The sequence below is a fragment of the Malurus melanocephalus genome, unplaced genomic scaffold, assembly GCF_030028575.1.
Source record: "Malurus melanocephalus ecotype Western Australia unplaced genomic scaffold, MMel_1.1 scaffold_492, whole genome shotgun sequence".
Taxonomy (NCBI): Eukaryota; Metazoa; Chordata; class Aves; order Passeriformes; family Maluridae; genus Malurus; species Malurus melanocephalus.
Window position 1 is genome coordinate 311,507 of NW_026623724.1, and position 16,354 is coordinate 327,860.

Consider the following 16,354-nt stretch of genomic DNA (forward strand, 5'->3'; position numbering starts at 1 on the left):
GTCCCCTCCCTACCAAAAACCAGAACAAGTAAATCCAACCATGTAAAAAATAAATAAGGTCACAGGCTAAATGACATCTAATCTATCTAACTGAACCCTGTTGCACATTGCTAGCTGAGCTGCTCACTTATTATACTGCCCATTTTATTCTTTGGATTGTGAATTTTACATATCCCCTTGTCTTAGTGTTCAAAAACTATGTCTGGATGAGTTAGCCTGTGGAAAGCACACACTTGATCAATAAAGATAGGGAGAATTAATCCTGATTTTCTAAATATGTTTGGAAGTTAATTATGAAATTTGAGCATTTAGCATTTATTTAGAAACCTTTTATTCAAAGACCAGTCAAATACATGATTTGAAAATAATCCATGCTTTAAGTAGTAATTGCTAAAAATTTGCTTCACTGTCTTAGAGTATCTGCCTAAATTAATTTATCTAAAATTCCTGATGGTCTGTTACATGTAAATGCTTTGTTGCAGGTGTCCACTTGCAAAACCAAGGCCTACAAAACCACAGACAACAGATCTGTGTAAGAATTGCTACTCCACCCCCAATTTGAGACTAAGAGTAATGCCTGGGTGCCTTTTCCTGAGATCTCTTCCCCAGAATTTCTCTCTCCATTCTCCTCCTTCTTTCCTCTGTTCTGTCCTTYTCCTCCCTGACCCCCACCCCCATCYCTCCACCCACAGCATCYCAGGTGACGATGCACATGGMAAACTCTGRRCTWTATTTCTCCTGGCYRYGAAGTGTGGAAATGCACRGATCYTGGCAAARTCCCATGACCGTATTATTTTTGCTTGCTTTCTTTCCCCTGCCCCAGTAATGTCCACACTGAGCTCGCAGCACTAATTCCATGAGGGAAGTGGAGTGCTACAGATGGGGCACTGACCTTCCTGCCCTGTAGGGGATAGAGCATTCCACACTAATATCTGTTCTACCTGTTGCTGCTGCATGCTAAGTGCCTACAGAGGCATTTCCTAATGGTCCTGCTGCCGCAGGAGTCCTTCCAGTGGAGGTGTGGATAATTGACTCATATATCATGATGAAATTTTGCAGGGGTGATATTTGTTCATGGAAAGATGCAGCATTTTTCCTTGAAAGAGCCCATCTGGTTACAACTCTGAGGATGCGTGGTAGGTGGGTGACGGGTGAAAAATCAGCTGTGTACCATGCTCTGTGTTACATGCTTTCACAATATCACATGCCAATGTTCAGTGTTTCTCCCAGAGCTCCAGATATGAAATTAGATTATTTTGTGAGAAGCCAAGCTTCCTTATAAAATAAATAACCCTTGCTGTTGTGGAAAAAGAAGTATTATAAGCTCTTTCATGAGAAGATAAAGGATAGTGTTGATTTTTATCTTTAAATCTCATGAATTTTAGGCCTATATTTTGGGGGTTGGGGGGACTCGATAACATTGTTGCACACGGGACTGGCAGCGTAGCAGTCCTTTGATTTTTCAGAATCTCTTGAGGTCTGTGGAGAGATAATATTGTATTACTTCTGCAGAAGCTATGTGGGTTTTTAAGCTCTGTGCCATAATCCTTGTTGATGTTTGAGGTTTAGTGATATATGTTCTTGTGTTGYTGTACAAGATTATTGGTAGCTGTTCTGTGAAGCCCGCTTTTYCCCTGTCTAATATATAGTACAAAATGCAGTAACTTCAGATGTCACAAATGAACCTGTATGCTGTTARTCTGGGAATATTTGGCATTATATATTATTTAGGGGGGGTTTATTAATCATCTATCAACAATACAGCATAAATGAGTAACAGTACTTTATAAAATAGCAAGATTTTTCAAGAAAGCTAGAYTTTTGTCACTTGTGGTTTTAATAATGAGATTTTTTGCTGAGATTATTGTTCCATTGGCTAAATAGAAATGAGAAAGAAAGTTCAGTATTTTTCTTTTTGACTACTTGCAATTCTTTATACTTTTTTTTCTAGCTGTATTGATAGAAGAAAAACTACTTTTTACTAAAGGGGTAATGCACTGAAATAAATGGTCTGACTAGTTGTAACAGTTCAGATATCACAGAAGAGCCTGCTTTTCAGAAGAGCCTGCTTTTCTGAGTGCRGTAATTGGATGCTGGTTGTGAAATGTAACCTTCATATTTTTATACTCTGAAATAAAAATAGCTGTTCAAGCTAACTTACTTTTACCCTACTTCACCTCAGAGAGGAAACTCTGAGCAGCAGTATGTTTCATGATGAAATTGCTAGTACCACTAATAATGTTAGGGGCAAATTAGGTATAAATTATCTATATAATTGCTWATTTGTTAGCTGTGCTAACAAATCTTAAAGATATTTTGATTGCCCAGAGAAGGAGGAGTAAATGGGAATAGAATGGGAGGACAGATGCAGCGGAGTAGAGCTTTCCACTAGAATGAAATGTTTTAACTTGAAATAGTAGTCTTTAACCAGCGTAACACTAGCATCATACATCAGTCTCACCAAAAAGTCTGCTGTGTTTTGCTCACCAAAAAGTCAGCTTTTCAAGGCTGAATGTGTCATGTTTGTAATGTAACTAATTATGTGTCTCTTTACAGCCAGCACACAGGTAGTGGTGGTGTCCTGCCTAGCTCTTGATGCAGTGTTGTATTTCAATATCCTGCTTTGTGTAAGCCTACTAAATAAGAATTCCAGAGTATTCTGATAACTTTATTTGGACTTTCTATGTTTCTTCCTCTGAGGTGGAAGGGAAATGCATTTTTCCTGATAGATCTGTGGAATTTCATCTGGAGTATTCAAGAGTGGTTTCCAAAGCCGCTCCCTTTCCCCTTATCCCCGTATGTGTAAGGTGTTTGCCCATACTAAATTCAGTCTGCGCTGCTAGCTTCATATTTATTGCCTGAAATTTTTACTGCACTTCATTTTTCTTYCCTTACCCCCTTCACCCTCCAAAACTCCTGTGAGTGATTTGTACCAGCATCACGGTTAGGTTTTGGGAAAGGTGAAGAAACTGGGGCTCCGCAGTGCTCTTYGTATTCGAAAGAGTAGCGGTTGTGCTGCACAGGCTTTCTTATGAYTGAGTTGTTGTGTGCTCTGGACCTCTTGGAAAGGCTGATACACCTCCCTAATCCCTTTCCTGCTGCTGTTGCTGCTGCTGCGGAAGTAGCATTTATATTTCTACAAAATCAGTAACTAGCTTCCACAGACTCTGCCCAATTTCTGCTCTGTTGATTCCTGAGTGAGGTTGTACAATCCCTAAAACAATGATTTTTGAAGGTTTGCACACCGTTGTAGTAGAGAACAGGAGCTGAAATCAAGATTGTATTGGACCTGGCCCTGAGCAGCACTGCCACCTGTCACTGTATTAATTTTCCTACCCAGGTAGATTTTAACTCATGCAAGTCAGCTGTATGTTTTGGAACGTTTCAATCTTATTTTTGTACTCTGGCCTACTGTTTTTTTCAATTTGTATGGTTCATGGGCATTTTTTGTAGCCCTTTGAATCCCTTTGTCCATAATCCTTTTGTGTACCAGCAGAAACATTCACCTGTTTGTGCCAAATCCTGCCAGGTGAGCACTAAATGTACATGAGCTAGTATTGAGTAAGTTTCAGTCATTGAGATTCTACCCCAGTACCTAATGATCATCTACATGATATATAAATCCCAGTAAAAATAGGACTGATATTTAAAAGGTCASACATGCAAGCGTGCATGCAAAAATGTGTGCGAATTTGCTTTTGTAACTTAATGATATTTTGCTAAGGAACTCCTGCACCAGAGATCAGTTTGATAAATTAATSGTTGGTTGACTGTAATCATGGCCACTGTGTATGCACAGTAAATGTGTAAACATGTGTACAGTTTCTGTTCGTGCATTTTCTGTCAARCCACAAGGAAACCAGACAGTTTTATTTCTCTCATTTTCAGATTTCTATTTCTGGTCTTGAAGCAATTTCTCCTTTGCAATTCAAGAGACTTGTAAAGGAAGTTATAAAATTTTAAAGAGCATAAAACCCCTAATAGAATGATATGAAATAGAATTAGAACAATTGATTGGAAAAGTTATTTTCTTATGTTTTCTACTTCAGCATTAACATCATTACTTGGATTCTCCATTACAGATGAACAAAGATTGTTATGCATCTTTAAACAGTGGAAAAGAGGTTCTGAGTCTTACTTATTTTTACTGTCAAGAAAAGGTCTGACTACAGATTGGGGTGTAGGTTTCACTGAACTAGCTTTCCTCTTTTGTAGCAATGTAGGTAAGTGAATAAAGCATATTCTAAGTGAATAAAGCATATTCTAAGAGATTAGCAAAGTTTAATGTTCTGTAGCTTGTAATAGGATTATTTTATTGAAAAAATAATGATCAAGTAAAGTTGATCTCTTAACAGTGGCATTTCTATTAGACTACAAGTGTTTCTAGCTTTCCCCATTTCACATTTCTTTATCAGCTGGATATCATGTATATCCACTATAGATCATAAGAGAATTTTTACAATAAAAAAGTCTGAACTCTAGACACTGTATGTGTTCTAGTGTATATTTTGCAGAATTAATCAGATTTACATATTTGCTCAAATATTGTTTCCAGTAGTTAGGGTTCCTGTAGGAATATGTCTAGACTTCCTGAAGTATAGGAATTATTTGCATAATACATATATTTGAATATATTTGCATGTTGTCAAAGCACATTGGGTCATGCTGTCATGATTTTTAAAACAGTGCAGCTGTGTAAACTGAAGTCAGTAAAAAGAAAAAGGGGTGAAGTCCTTGATTTTTTTCCCCATGTCTTCATTTTTTTAAAAAAAGGTTAAAACTGGGGAGGTTTTTTTCAGTGGTGATGAAATGTAAACAAGCAAAAATTACATAATTAGATTGGTCTAATGACCATTCTAAACATGAAGCAAACACTTTACCCATGTCAAGTGAAGTTTTACAGGTTTACCCCTAAATCATATTTGCAAAATGCAGAGAATTTTAGTTTAAAACCTTGAGAGATATATGCTTTGATTAAACACAAACTAAAGTTTTACCTATTTTTTTTTCACATGTGAATGAGAAGAACATAGATTCTACTTGCCATTTTTTGGTATTATCTGCTCATCTCCCAGATAAACCAGACTGGAAAACCCCCATAAATGTTTAGTGACGTTTTATAATCTGGAGTCTATATTTTCAMTTTTTTGCCTTGCCAAGTTGTGTAACTACACAGTTGAATGCATCCTTACTAGCTTTTTTAATTTTTGCGTAGCAAAAGTGATCAGATCTAATTTGACTTGATAAATATTTAAGAGTCAAATGTATGAGAAGCAGCAATGGCTCACAGTATATCTTTCTTATAGTGAGGGGACCAAAAGTGAACCTGGTACTTGAGGTATGGCCTCAGCAGTGTCAAGTACAGGGGCACAATCCCTGCCCTTTTTAGCTGGGCCACTTCCCAGCTGGTTTTCCCAAAGCCTGTGGCACTGCATGGGTTTGTTGCGACCCAAGTGCAAGACACAGCACTTTGCCTCATTGAATCCCATATAACTGGCCTTGGTCCTTCAATCCAGCCTGTCCAGACCCCACTGCAGAGCCTTTCTAGCCTCCAGCAGATCATTACCCCCAATCAACTTGGTGTCAACTGCAAACTGACTGAGGGTGCACTGGATCCCCTTTCAAAATAATTGATAATGACATTAAACAGGACTGGCCCCAATACTGAGTTTTGGGGAGCCCCACTAGTGACYAGTCACCAGCTGGATGTTCATCACCACTGTCTGAGCCCGGATATCCAGACACCCCATCAAAGAGTGCATCTGTCCAAACCATGGGTGGCCAGCTTCACTGTGGGAATCAGTATCAAAGACTACTGAAGTCCAGGCAGACACATCCACAGCCGTTCCCTCATCCACTAGGCAGGTTACCTGGTTACAAAAGGAGATCAGGTTGGTGAAGCAGGCCCTGCATTTCCTGAAGCCATGCTGGCTGAGCCTGATCCCCTGGTTGTCAGCTCTCAGGAATTGCATGGTAGAGGTTTTGATGAGCCCCTTCCTTACATCACTTAGAATTGAAAACTCTGTCATTTGGTGGATATGCCCAAGACAGCCTCCCACCTCCACCTGTCCCACGAGCTCTTTGCTCATAAGCAGCAGGTCTAGCAGGGCACTRCTCCAGGAAGGCTCATTTGTCAGCTTGTGAGTGAGATTTCATAGAATGTKCTGAATTGGAAGGGAGCCCTCAAGATCATTGAGTCCAGCTCCTGGCCTTACACAGGACCCCCCAGGAGACACACCCGGTGCCTCAGAGTGTTGTTCAAACACTGGAACTCTGTSAGGCTTGGTGCTGTGACCACTGMCCTGGGGAGCTGTTCCAGTGCCCAACCACCGTCCAGGTGAAGAGCCTTTTCCTGATATCCAACCTAAACCTCYCCTGATTSAGCTTCATTCAGCCTTTTYCTWAGGTCCTGTTGCTGATYGCAAGTGTGATGAAATCAGCATCTGCCTCTCCTCTTCCGTCATGAGGAAATTGTAAATTGCAGTGAGGTTTCCTCTCAGTCTCCTCCAGGCTGAGCAGACCAAGTGACCTCAGCTGCTCCTCTTAAAGGCTTCCCCTCAAGGCCCTTCACCATCTCCATAGCCCTCCTTTGGACACTTTCTGATAACTCAATGTCTTTTTTACATTGCAGTGCCCAAAACTGCACACAGGGTTCATGGTGATCCTCAACAAACTAATAAAAAAAACATTTACACAGTTTGATACAATGTGGTGGTTTCCCTTTCTTCTTCATTTTCATGATTTTTGTTTGTGGAGCTATGAACAATTGAAACTGCTTTGAAAAAGTAAGAGATAGGAACAGATGGTGAACATCACTGGGAGGTTGACCAGATCACATGAAGCACAGAGTCTTGCCGTTTGAAGTGAAGAAATAATAAGCTTCTGAAAACAATTTAGTGTCTTAAAGCTTGTGAAGTATACTTAAGATTTTAACCTGAGCRAGCTGGTGAAGTTCTCAGATTTCTATAACAGATGATGAAAAGGTTTGTATCATTTAAGTCAAGTTCCTTAGAGGTATCTGTATTTGCAACTTTGATCAATAGAATTATGATTGTTCTTCTGTAATAAAGGTAATTATGTATGCAGCTGTCTTGATTCACTCTGAACAATAAATCCCCCTGGCCCAGGCCTCACAGATGGTCTTGTTGAGGGAAAACTGGATGTTCAGGAAGTGCTGTRTGATCAGTCCATGGATAGCAATCTTTATGTGTAAACATGCAAGAAAAGGACAGAACACAGCTGTGTTAAATGAATAAGATGGTGAAGAAATCGGTATTTGTATGCATTGATGATTGTGCTTATATGCATACATGATTCACTGACTATATATATGTATATATATATATATGTATATAATTAGACACCATGGATATAGTTGGCCTAGAACTTCAGCTTCCCTTTCTTCAGAGCTTCTTAGCTTTTGTCTTGTGATATGTTCAATTTTTCAGTATTTTTTTCTGAAAATAATGTAAGCATTTGGCTGTTAAAGTTATGTTTAAAATTTTAAATTTAAGGTGTTACAATTTTTTGTTTAGTGGGTCTGAAGATGAATGCAATAAGAAATATAATCTCCATTGCTTGATGTATTTAGGAATGTTCTTATGTGATAAACACATATTTGCGCTCATCATCAAGTGAGTAAAACTGTAACTTAAGACTTCTGAACATAAGATTGCCAAAGAAAATAACTGTGTCTTTTTCAGATCTTGGTATTCTCTCATGACTTAAAATTAATGCACTGCTATAATCAATTGCTTTATCAAGCTGCAAATCCTGTAATTACATACTCTAATCTAGATGCAGTTTCCCAGGATGCTTCCTCCGCTTTAATTTGTTGTTTGCTCTCTGTTCAGATATTCTTCTGGCTTGTTTGCTTTTGAAGTTTTTAACATTGTCTCTTCTCTGCACCTTGATTCAATTTTTTAATCAGTTTTCATGAGCATCTTTATCTCTAAGGCATATTTCCTCTTGCTACTCATTCAGCCAATCCTTATTTACTTATATTGTGTATATTAAATTAATAAAGTCACCCATTCTTCATTGCTATTTCTGTATCTTTTGTGCTATGTTTCTCACCTGCTTGGTTCTCAGTACAGTACTAGTTGCAAACATAAATATTCAAGTGAATTTTCTCTCTGTCTGCAGACCACTGAGTGTACATAACATTTTTCCTGTGTCAGTTTATAAGTTACCTGTCAATCTTTCAGTTAATTGGAAAGAAATACAAAAAGCAGTATTCAACAATTAAACAATTTTGAACAAGTCCATCAAAAAACCCCTAGTACTATAATACTATAATTTAAAATCTGTTAAMATTTCTTATTTTTCTGGAACCTTGAAAGAACTGTTTTATCTTCGTGAGGTAATAGCACAAACTTTGGAGAATTATCCTTTCAGAGTTAAGGAAAAGGATTTATCAGTTCATAAGCTGTGAAATGCTAGGTGCTCTTTCTTCAGTCTGAATGAAAAAGAAAAGCTATCAGCTGGCAGGGCTCAGTTCACCTTCTTTGCTTTCAAGTTTTGCTTCCATGTGAAAAAATTATRCTCTCAGTCCTTGGGACTGAAAGCCAGCTATAAAGGGATAGAGCAACTCTTTCACGTTGTGTTTCCCTTCTCCAAATCAAACTAGCTCAAAATGTCAGTGCCAAAGTAGGCCAGTGTGTTCCTCATCCTTAAAAAGGCATCCCATTCAAGGGATGATCARTTCACCTGAATCCTCAAGATAAGAAGATGTTTTAGGAATTTGAGATTTAGCATTTGATTCATATGAAAACCAGCCTTAGAAAGTCCCAGAAAATCACTGATAATTTTGGAAAATTATGTATTCTTCATATATTTTCAATAACAACATTTTAATTCCRAATTATATTAAGCAAACTGTTAAAGAAAGTTTTTCCATATTCTTTCTATTCAAAGCTAGATTGAATTATGATTGTTTTTGCATATGAACTATTTTTTTTTCATTTCGATATTAGATTTTCCTGAGTATAAAAYACCTGAGCCTGAGATAATTGGATTGTTCTACTGCCACCCTTGAAGGGCAAGAATTTCCTGACAGAAAACTATATTCACGTGGATTTAGGAATGTTTGCCTTGCATATGTAATATACTAAAACTGCAAACAGAAGGATACTGTATGGTACTCGTGGTGATTTGAAGATGTGAAGTATCTAAGCTCAATGAGGGTTTATGAAATGTTGATTTTGAGGCCTGTCTGCACCTCAGCAAGAGAAAACACAAAAATGCACCATCCTCTTGCAATGTTAGGATATCCTTTGGCATGTGCTGGTTTTAACTGAGTACATTTCAATACATTACTGCTACACTGTCTTAATAATTTCTCCTTCCATGTCTTTTTTCATGACATTTGTAGGAAGTTTTGTAACATTTACCATCGTGCCAATTTTTGTTAAGCTTGATCTCTGAGTTCAAATTTGTTGTTAAGAGGCAGAAGGTGATATCAGATATGATGRTGTAAGTTTGTCTCCTGTAGGAAACTAAAAATCTATATTGAAAATACATTCAGGCTGTAAAAAGAGCAAGCATGCAGTGGAACTAGAGTTTTTGGGGAATCCAGCAGAAAGAGCTGGATTTTTTCTTCAGTCATTCAAATCTGTTCATCTCTTAAGGTAGTAATAGGATGAAGAAAAGTGGCTGTCTCACCAAAAGTGCGACTTTCAAAGGGATAATGTTATAAGAAGAGCCTTTTCAAATACAATTTTGTATCATTACTGTATCATATCTATCTTTCCATAACTAAAATTCTTAAATTGGTAGAAAGATTCTGAATTACGACTATGTTTTCCTTCAACTATTGTCTTTTTAATATCAAAATTGTAATAAAAATATCCCTGGTAAGAAAATATGTTTGTTCAACAATATATGTGTTCATGTCAATTTATTTTATAATTTCCGTGTACATTTTAGCAAAGTTCAAACCAGAAATGCCATATTCAGAAACCATGTATTTAGTTTCCTATATTTAATAGATTGTTCTCTTTTTTGCTAAATGTTGGGCAAAAATGGGGAAGCATAAAATGAAAAATGCTACTTTCTTTTTACTTTTTGCCTTGCATAGATTTCACCCCCTTTGAAGAGGCAAAGTTTTCCCCTGGGAGGCTTGGAAAATAGAATGAGAAATTCTATTTATTAACTGCAGCCTTCTGTCTTTTACATATGGTGTAAAAAAATAATAATTGCATTTATAACAGTTATAGGAAAGACTTCAGCTAAAAATTAACCTGTTAGCTGCAGAGTGGGTTTTCCTGATTCACTGTAAAACTGTAAGTTACACTGAAATCAATTTTATTTTCATAGAGCATTTCTCCCAACATTAGACTGGATCCCCAATGCCACAAACTCTTGGCCAATATTTGATTTCACACACATTAGTCAGGTTGTCTTTCAGGTCATCTGTGTACATGAACTTAAATATGCATGATAGTTTGCACTTTGTGTCTGAGGGATCTTTTAAATATGGTCTACTTGTAAAATATTCCTGAATTTTGCTTTGCCTTTGATTAATGTTTCRGTGAGTCTAGACTGCAAAATACAAAGCAGAGAAAGAAGATACTGGAATTCAACTTTGCACCTGCAGTACCAAGTTAAACACATTGTATTTAGTCTTTGATGCAAGTTTCTTTACTGTTATTAAAAGTTAATTTTCCTGGAGGAAGTTTTAAAGGAAATTAAATATGTGATCGAGAAAAGAGGTGATATGTTCTTTCAGAACTTCTAGGATTATTAGAGGACTTCTGGGTATGCTGTGAAACACTCTCTACTGACTCCTTCATCAAAGGTACCTACAAGAGACTTTCACTTTTAGAAGAAGTGAAATGAATATATGAATGCATTTAATCAAATTTTTATTATTTGATTCCTTGTAGTTTTATCTAGCTAACCACAGAAAGCTGTTTTGACAACACAGAGAGGTTGCCTGCCAGTGTTCCAGAGATCATTTACTAGCAATTTAGTGACGGTGGATAATTTCATCAGCAGCTGTCAAGTGTCCTACCCACTTGTGGATTTTAGCATTTATAATGGGTASCATTGTCAATAATATTAACACTGAATTCCTGTTCTGAGCTTATTGTTGTGGAAKACACTCAACCCTTTGTTGGCCTGCCTTTAATACAAGTTTAAATACTTTAAGTAATAAAGCTTCCAGTTCCTTCTGGCTGCCACTGTGCTCCTGCAGTGTGAGGTGAACACACATGAGAGTGTTCAGTTCACTTTGCATTGTTGGTGCCATCCTGGGCCATAATGCTTTACTTGTGCTGGGGTTGCTGTCAGCTCTGTGTGTCTGTSAGGAGATCCAGCTCCACCTTCACATCTGCTGAAACAGCAGGGCTCCCTGCACCCAAACCCGTGCTYTGCTTTTCTTCTGCTTCTGAGGGGAATTCTTCCCTTAAGCCAAAGCAAAAGGACTCAGATATGAAGCTTGAACTGTTGTCTGGTTCTAATCTTTTGACTTGTGTGCCCTTGTGAGCAAACCTGTAAAATGTGGGGGTCTAATATGGATAAGCAGTCAGGAAGTTTGATGTCCTGGCCAGGCTGTGAAGATTTCTTTGATCTCTTCAACATGGTCTTCAGTCTTTTAGCATTCCCAACGCCCTGTACTGACTTTGGACCTCAGTTCTTTTCTTGTCCATTTTTACAGACAGTTTCTTCCTTTCATCCAGAAGCAACCAGCTTTGATTATCTGGTCACAGAATTGCTCTCTTTGTTGGAGTCAAGATGTTCAGGGATCTCCTCATTTTTCTTCTGGAGAAAATATCAGAGGGTAGATATTCTGTAGTTAAAAAGCATGGCACTTAACCTGAAGGTCTCCAGCAACCTTCACAACCAGCATGCCTGCTGCCATGAGGAGGTGTGGCCTTGAGTCACACTTTATTTATATTCTCCTTTAGTTGTTTGGTTTTGGGGCGGTGGGGTGTTTTTGAGTCCATATAGTTTTGAAAAAACTGAAATTTATCACTCCAAGTCCATATCACTCAAAGACTCCAAGGAATGTCTTACTTGGTGGGTGATTAGACAAATTTTAGACTCTGTCCCTAGGGTATGTTTAGAAATTATCTTAGGAGTGGACTTTGTGACTTACAATATGGAAAACAGCAGTGGGAGGATCATTCAGTGGCCTTTATCAATCAGAATGTCAAGCTAGATTATCTAAGAATGCCTTCTGCATTTAAAATGAAAGAAGAGATTAAYCTCTAGTAAAATGTAAAAACTTTATTTTAGATGCATCTTAAACCATTCTGTTTTGGTCCGTACTTTAATGTCACTGCAGTGAACAATGCTGGTGTAGTTCGAAAGAGCAAGATTTGACCTCCCCTTTATTGCTTTATAACTCAATTGTAATTCAATTACCAGCCTTTGTGTAGGGTCTCTGTCATGTTTAATGCTTTAAAGCTGCATGTGTTAAATTGGTATTCCAGAAATCATACAATTCTTGCTAGGTTTTTAAGCCAACCCCTTGCAGTAGAGCTCATTTTGTATCAACAGGGCAGAAGATTTAATAAGAAATTCTGACACTGACTAATACATATTTTTCAATTTTCCCCACTAATTTGATGGAGAAAGGCATTGCAGCCTTTTAAAACCTTGCTTAGCTTTAGCTGACTTTAAAGGTAGSAGTAAACTGTCAAGTTTGGAACCAGAAGGGGGTAAAGAGTTTTCATATTTGACTTGCAAATCAGGAAGACTGGAGAATAYTTTGAATAAATATCCAGAATATCTGTGCAACAAAGAAATTGATAGGCAAGTTAAAAAAATAGTGTCTGCTCACAGCTTTGTCTAGATTTCATGGTCAGAAGCTGTGGAGAGCTGGGATTGCAAAGGCTGATGGTCCCACAGTGGTGAACAATGATCTGCCAAATGGACATAGGATCACAGAATGGTTTTGGTTGGAAAGGACCTTAAAGACARTCTRGTTCCATCCCCTTCACCRTGGGCAAGGATGCCACTAGATYAGGATGCTCAARGCCCCATYGAACCTRGCCTTGAATGYTTCCAGGGATGGGGRATAKATATATGGAACAGATGTTAAATTGCAAATTTTAATTAAATGCCCAAATTCCTGTTAAATTGTGGCTTGGACGGCAAGATGAAGTTTTTGAGTCCTACTGTGGGGAATTTTTTAATAGAAAAGTTCAGCATCTTAAAAAAGACCCTAAATAGCAAGGGAGCTTCTTAGCTTACTTAATTGGTAGCAACTTCCACTGGCTACTTACAGGATCCTAGTGCATTTTGGGTGGAGGTATAACTCGAGATTACCTTTTTCTTTCTGACAAGTAGGTGAGATACTGGATTAGTGGGGTAGTGTTGATTTTATTRTGACTGCATTAAGATTAAAGTCATTCTGGGAGCTTGTCAGAGCATCATAACCTGAACATTGTGATCTGGAGAATCCACCTGCACTGTCCTTCCTCCAGATCATGTGCCCATCTTTTTGAGGATTCTGATGTTAGCATCCAAAAGAACCAGCAAATTGATTCCAGTCAAAACTGACTTCTTTCTCTGACCTGATCTGTTTTTTTCTGGCCATATCTAATTCAATTAAGATTTACTCCTTAAATATAGCACAGTGCCAGCACAAAAGAGAAGGACATGTGAAGTGGGAAAACCCTGAACAAGAWCTTAGGATCCTTCCAGGGATGTTGCCGGTACCCTCCAGACATCCTCATGTAAACCTCAAGCCACAAATGGCTGGGAAAAATGCTTTACTGGGCTGGCTTGTTCCTGTGTGGCCATAGACTTGTCCAGCTTCCACACAGAAAGGGGAGTGCTTTTSCATCCTTTCACAGGATGTCTCACAGATTTTTGTTTTATAAACTCTAGTCAGGGAATTCACACTGCCCAGCTCTGAAGGCTCTGAATAACACCTGATTGTCTTGAGCAGAATAAAAGGTATGATGGGTTGTGTCTCAAAGAACCATTTAGATTAAAAATAATATTGTGGGACAGCCACATTCCAAGCATGATAAAGCAAGTGGTCACAAAATGGTTGCTATTGTAATGCTTCCATACATCAGAACAGAGCTGAGACCATATTCAGCTTTAGTCTGGGCATTTTCTGACTCTGGGATTAAACTGTGTGCACAGCAGTGTAATGCTYTACAGCACTTGGTATGCTACAGTCTGACTCATTACTATAGAAAAATACCCAGGAGAAAGGATYAAATTAGTTTCTATTTTAATATCTATTTGCATTTTCCTGGAATGGAAATGAATACATACAGATTCACTGTCCTGATTGTAATAAACTACTTTTCATTAGAACTTAYACTGTCTAGAAATTGGTGTTATTGATTCCTGATTATTGTCTACAACAGCAGGTAATATGGAATATATTTAAAATAATAGGTTTTCAATTATTTATGGAACACTAAAAAAATTTTAAACAYTATGCTAATTCATGTTATTAAAATCCTTTCATTTCTAATTGTCTGTGCAAGTATAGAACAGATATGGGGAAAAAAAAGTCAATATAAAACCTTTTTTTCCAGATCTTTTGCTATTCACCCACAATGCAGTGGTTCTTAAGATGAATTATTGCATATAGATTTCAGATAACTCTGGGCTTTTATCAAGAGCATCTGTTTATAACTTCACTTTTTATTGTGCCTTGAAATTCTGAGCACATGTAGGTTCTTTTGCAATGTAAGTCTTCATAATAATGCATATGACATAAGAATTTCCATTCATATTATGGTTCTCATGGTCTAGCATCTGGCTGAAACAATAGGCTAAAACCMTTTTCAGAGGTTGAGAAGTTATTGCTTGTACCAGTGAGTGACAGGTGAAGTCAAGCAGCCACAGCAAAAAGCAAGTATCATTTCAGTTTGCAATGGGATTTCTTATGTGGCTTGAGTGGGTAGGAGATTCCCTGTGAAGCCATAAATGYTTGCATGTTAAAGTCAAGCCATGATTAAAAATGCTCTTTTAAAAGATAGCAGTAGCACACTTATTTGGGCTGTGCTTTGTCTGATACATCAGCTTTTGCTGTAAAACTTAGGTGTTAAACGCAGTGATTTGACAGGAATGCAGCTGTGGTACACCGAAAATGACTGAGGGGCCAAAACCTTGAAAATCATGATATTATGAACACAAATGATTGAAAGATTTTGMGGTAGACCTCATGAAATGAAAATCATTGCAAAATAAACTTTTTCTTCACTGACTTAAGTATATCTATTTAAAGAAGAATGACCTTAAGCCATAGATCATCTTAGAATACATTGACTTGGTTATTAACCAAGATAYTGTAAAACAACATTTATAGCATAAAACATTTATTCTGGTTACAGACAGAAATACCTCAAGTGAAAGTTGAATTTTCCAACATTGAAATGCATATGCTATTTGTGATTTATCCAAAGGAAGTAAGTGGTGACAAACAARGTAATTTACAATATAATCAACTCTTCAAACCTGCCTATGCAAGAAGAATTTAAAAGCTCTCCATTAAAAGGGTACAAGTAAGCAAATATATGCAATTAACCATACTCATGGTCTAGTTAAGAAAACCCTGTAGGCCCATGTTTACCWTTAATAGGTGTTTAGTTTCACAGTTATTTAGCAGAGCACATAAATGTTCTTTAAAGTATATTTGTGTATAGTTTTTGTGAATAGTTTTCTTTGTGCAGACTCTAGAGATCTTCTGCAGTGCAACTTCTAGGGAATGACTGCCATGACTGGGCATTTAAAAATCATGCACTGGTAGAGTCTGGGATCCTGGGGGATATGGGTCAGGTAAGGAGCAGAACTAGACCCCTGAACTTCAAGAAAACAAGCCTCCAGCTCTTCAAGGAAATAGTCAATAGGATTCCCCAGGAGACTTCCCTTGGGGACGAGGAATCAGAACAGAGCTGGCAGATTTTTCAGGAAGTTTCCACAGAGCTGGCAACCCCCAGGAGCAAGAAATTGGGCAAGGAAGGCAAGAGRTGGGCATGGTTGAGTAGGGACCTGCTGGTCAAGGCAAAGGGAAAGGAGAAAATGCACAGGCAGTTCAAGCTAGGATAAATGACCAGGGAACAGTATAGAAGGGAAGTTTGGTTGGGTAAGGATGGGGTGAGGAAGGCCAAGGCAAAGCTGGAGCTATCCTGGCAAAGCTGGAGCTAATCCTGGCAAGGGACACAAAGAATAACAGGAATGGCTTCTACAGGAATGCTAACCAGGAAAAGAAGGTCAGAGAAGGTTTATCCTCTGACAACGAATGCTAGTAAACTGAGAACAACGGATGAGGAGACCACCTTCATTGTAAAGAATTTCTTCTCTATGTCTAACATAAATTTACCCTCTTTCAGTTCAAAACCATTGCCCATTGTCACAGCTTTTTTTTTTTTTTTTTTTT

The 16,354-nt window shown here is 37.9% G+C and overlaps 1 protein-coding gene across 1 annotated transcript in view; it reads left to right on the forward strand.

Moving 5' to 3' along the window:
• Positions 1–16,354, forward strand: part of ZNF804B (zinc finger protein 804B) — a 217,156-nt gene that overhangs the window by 53,301 nt on the left and 147,501 nt on the right. The gene's annotated exons all lie outside the window — the stretch shown is intronic.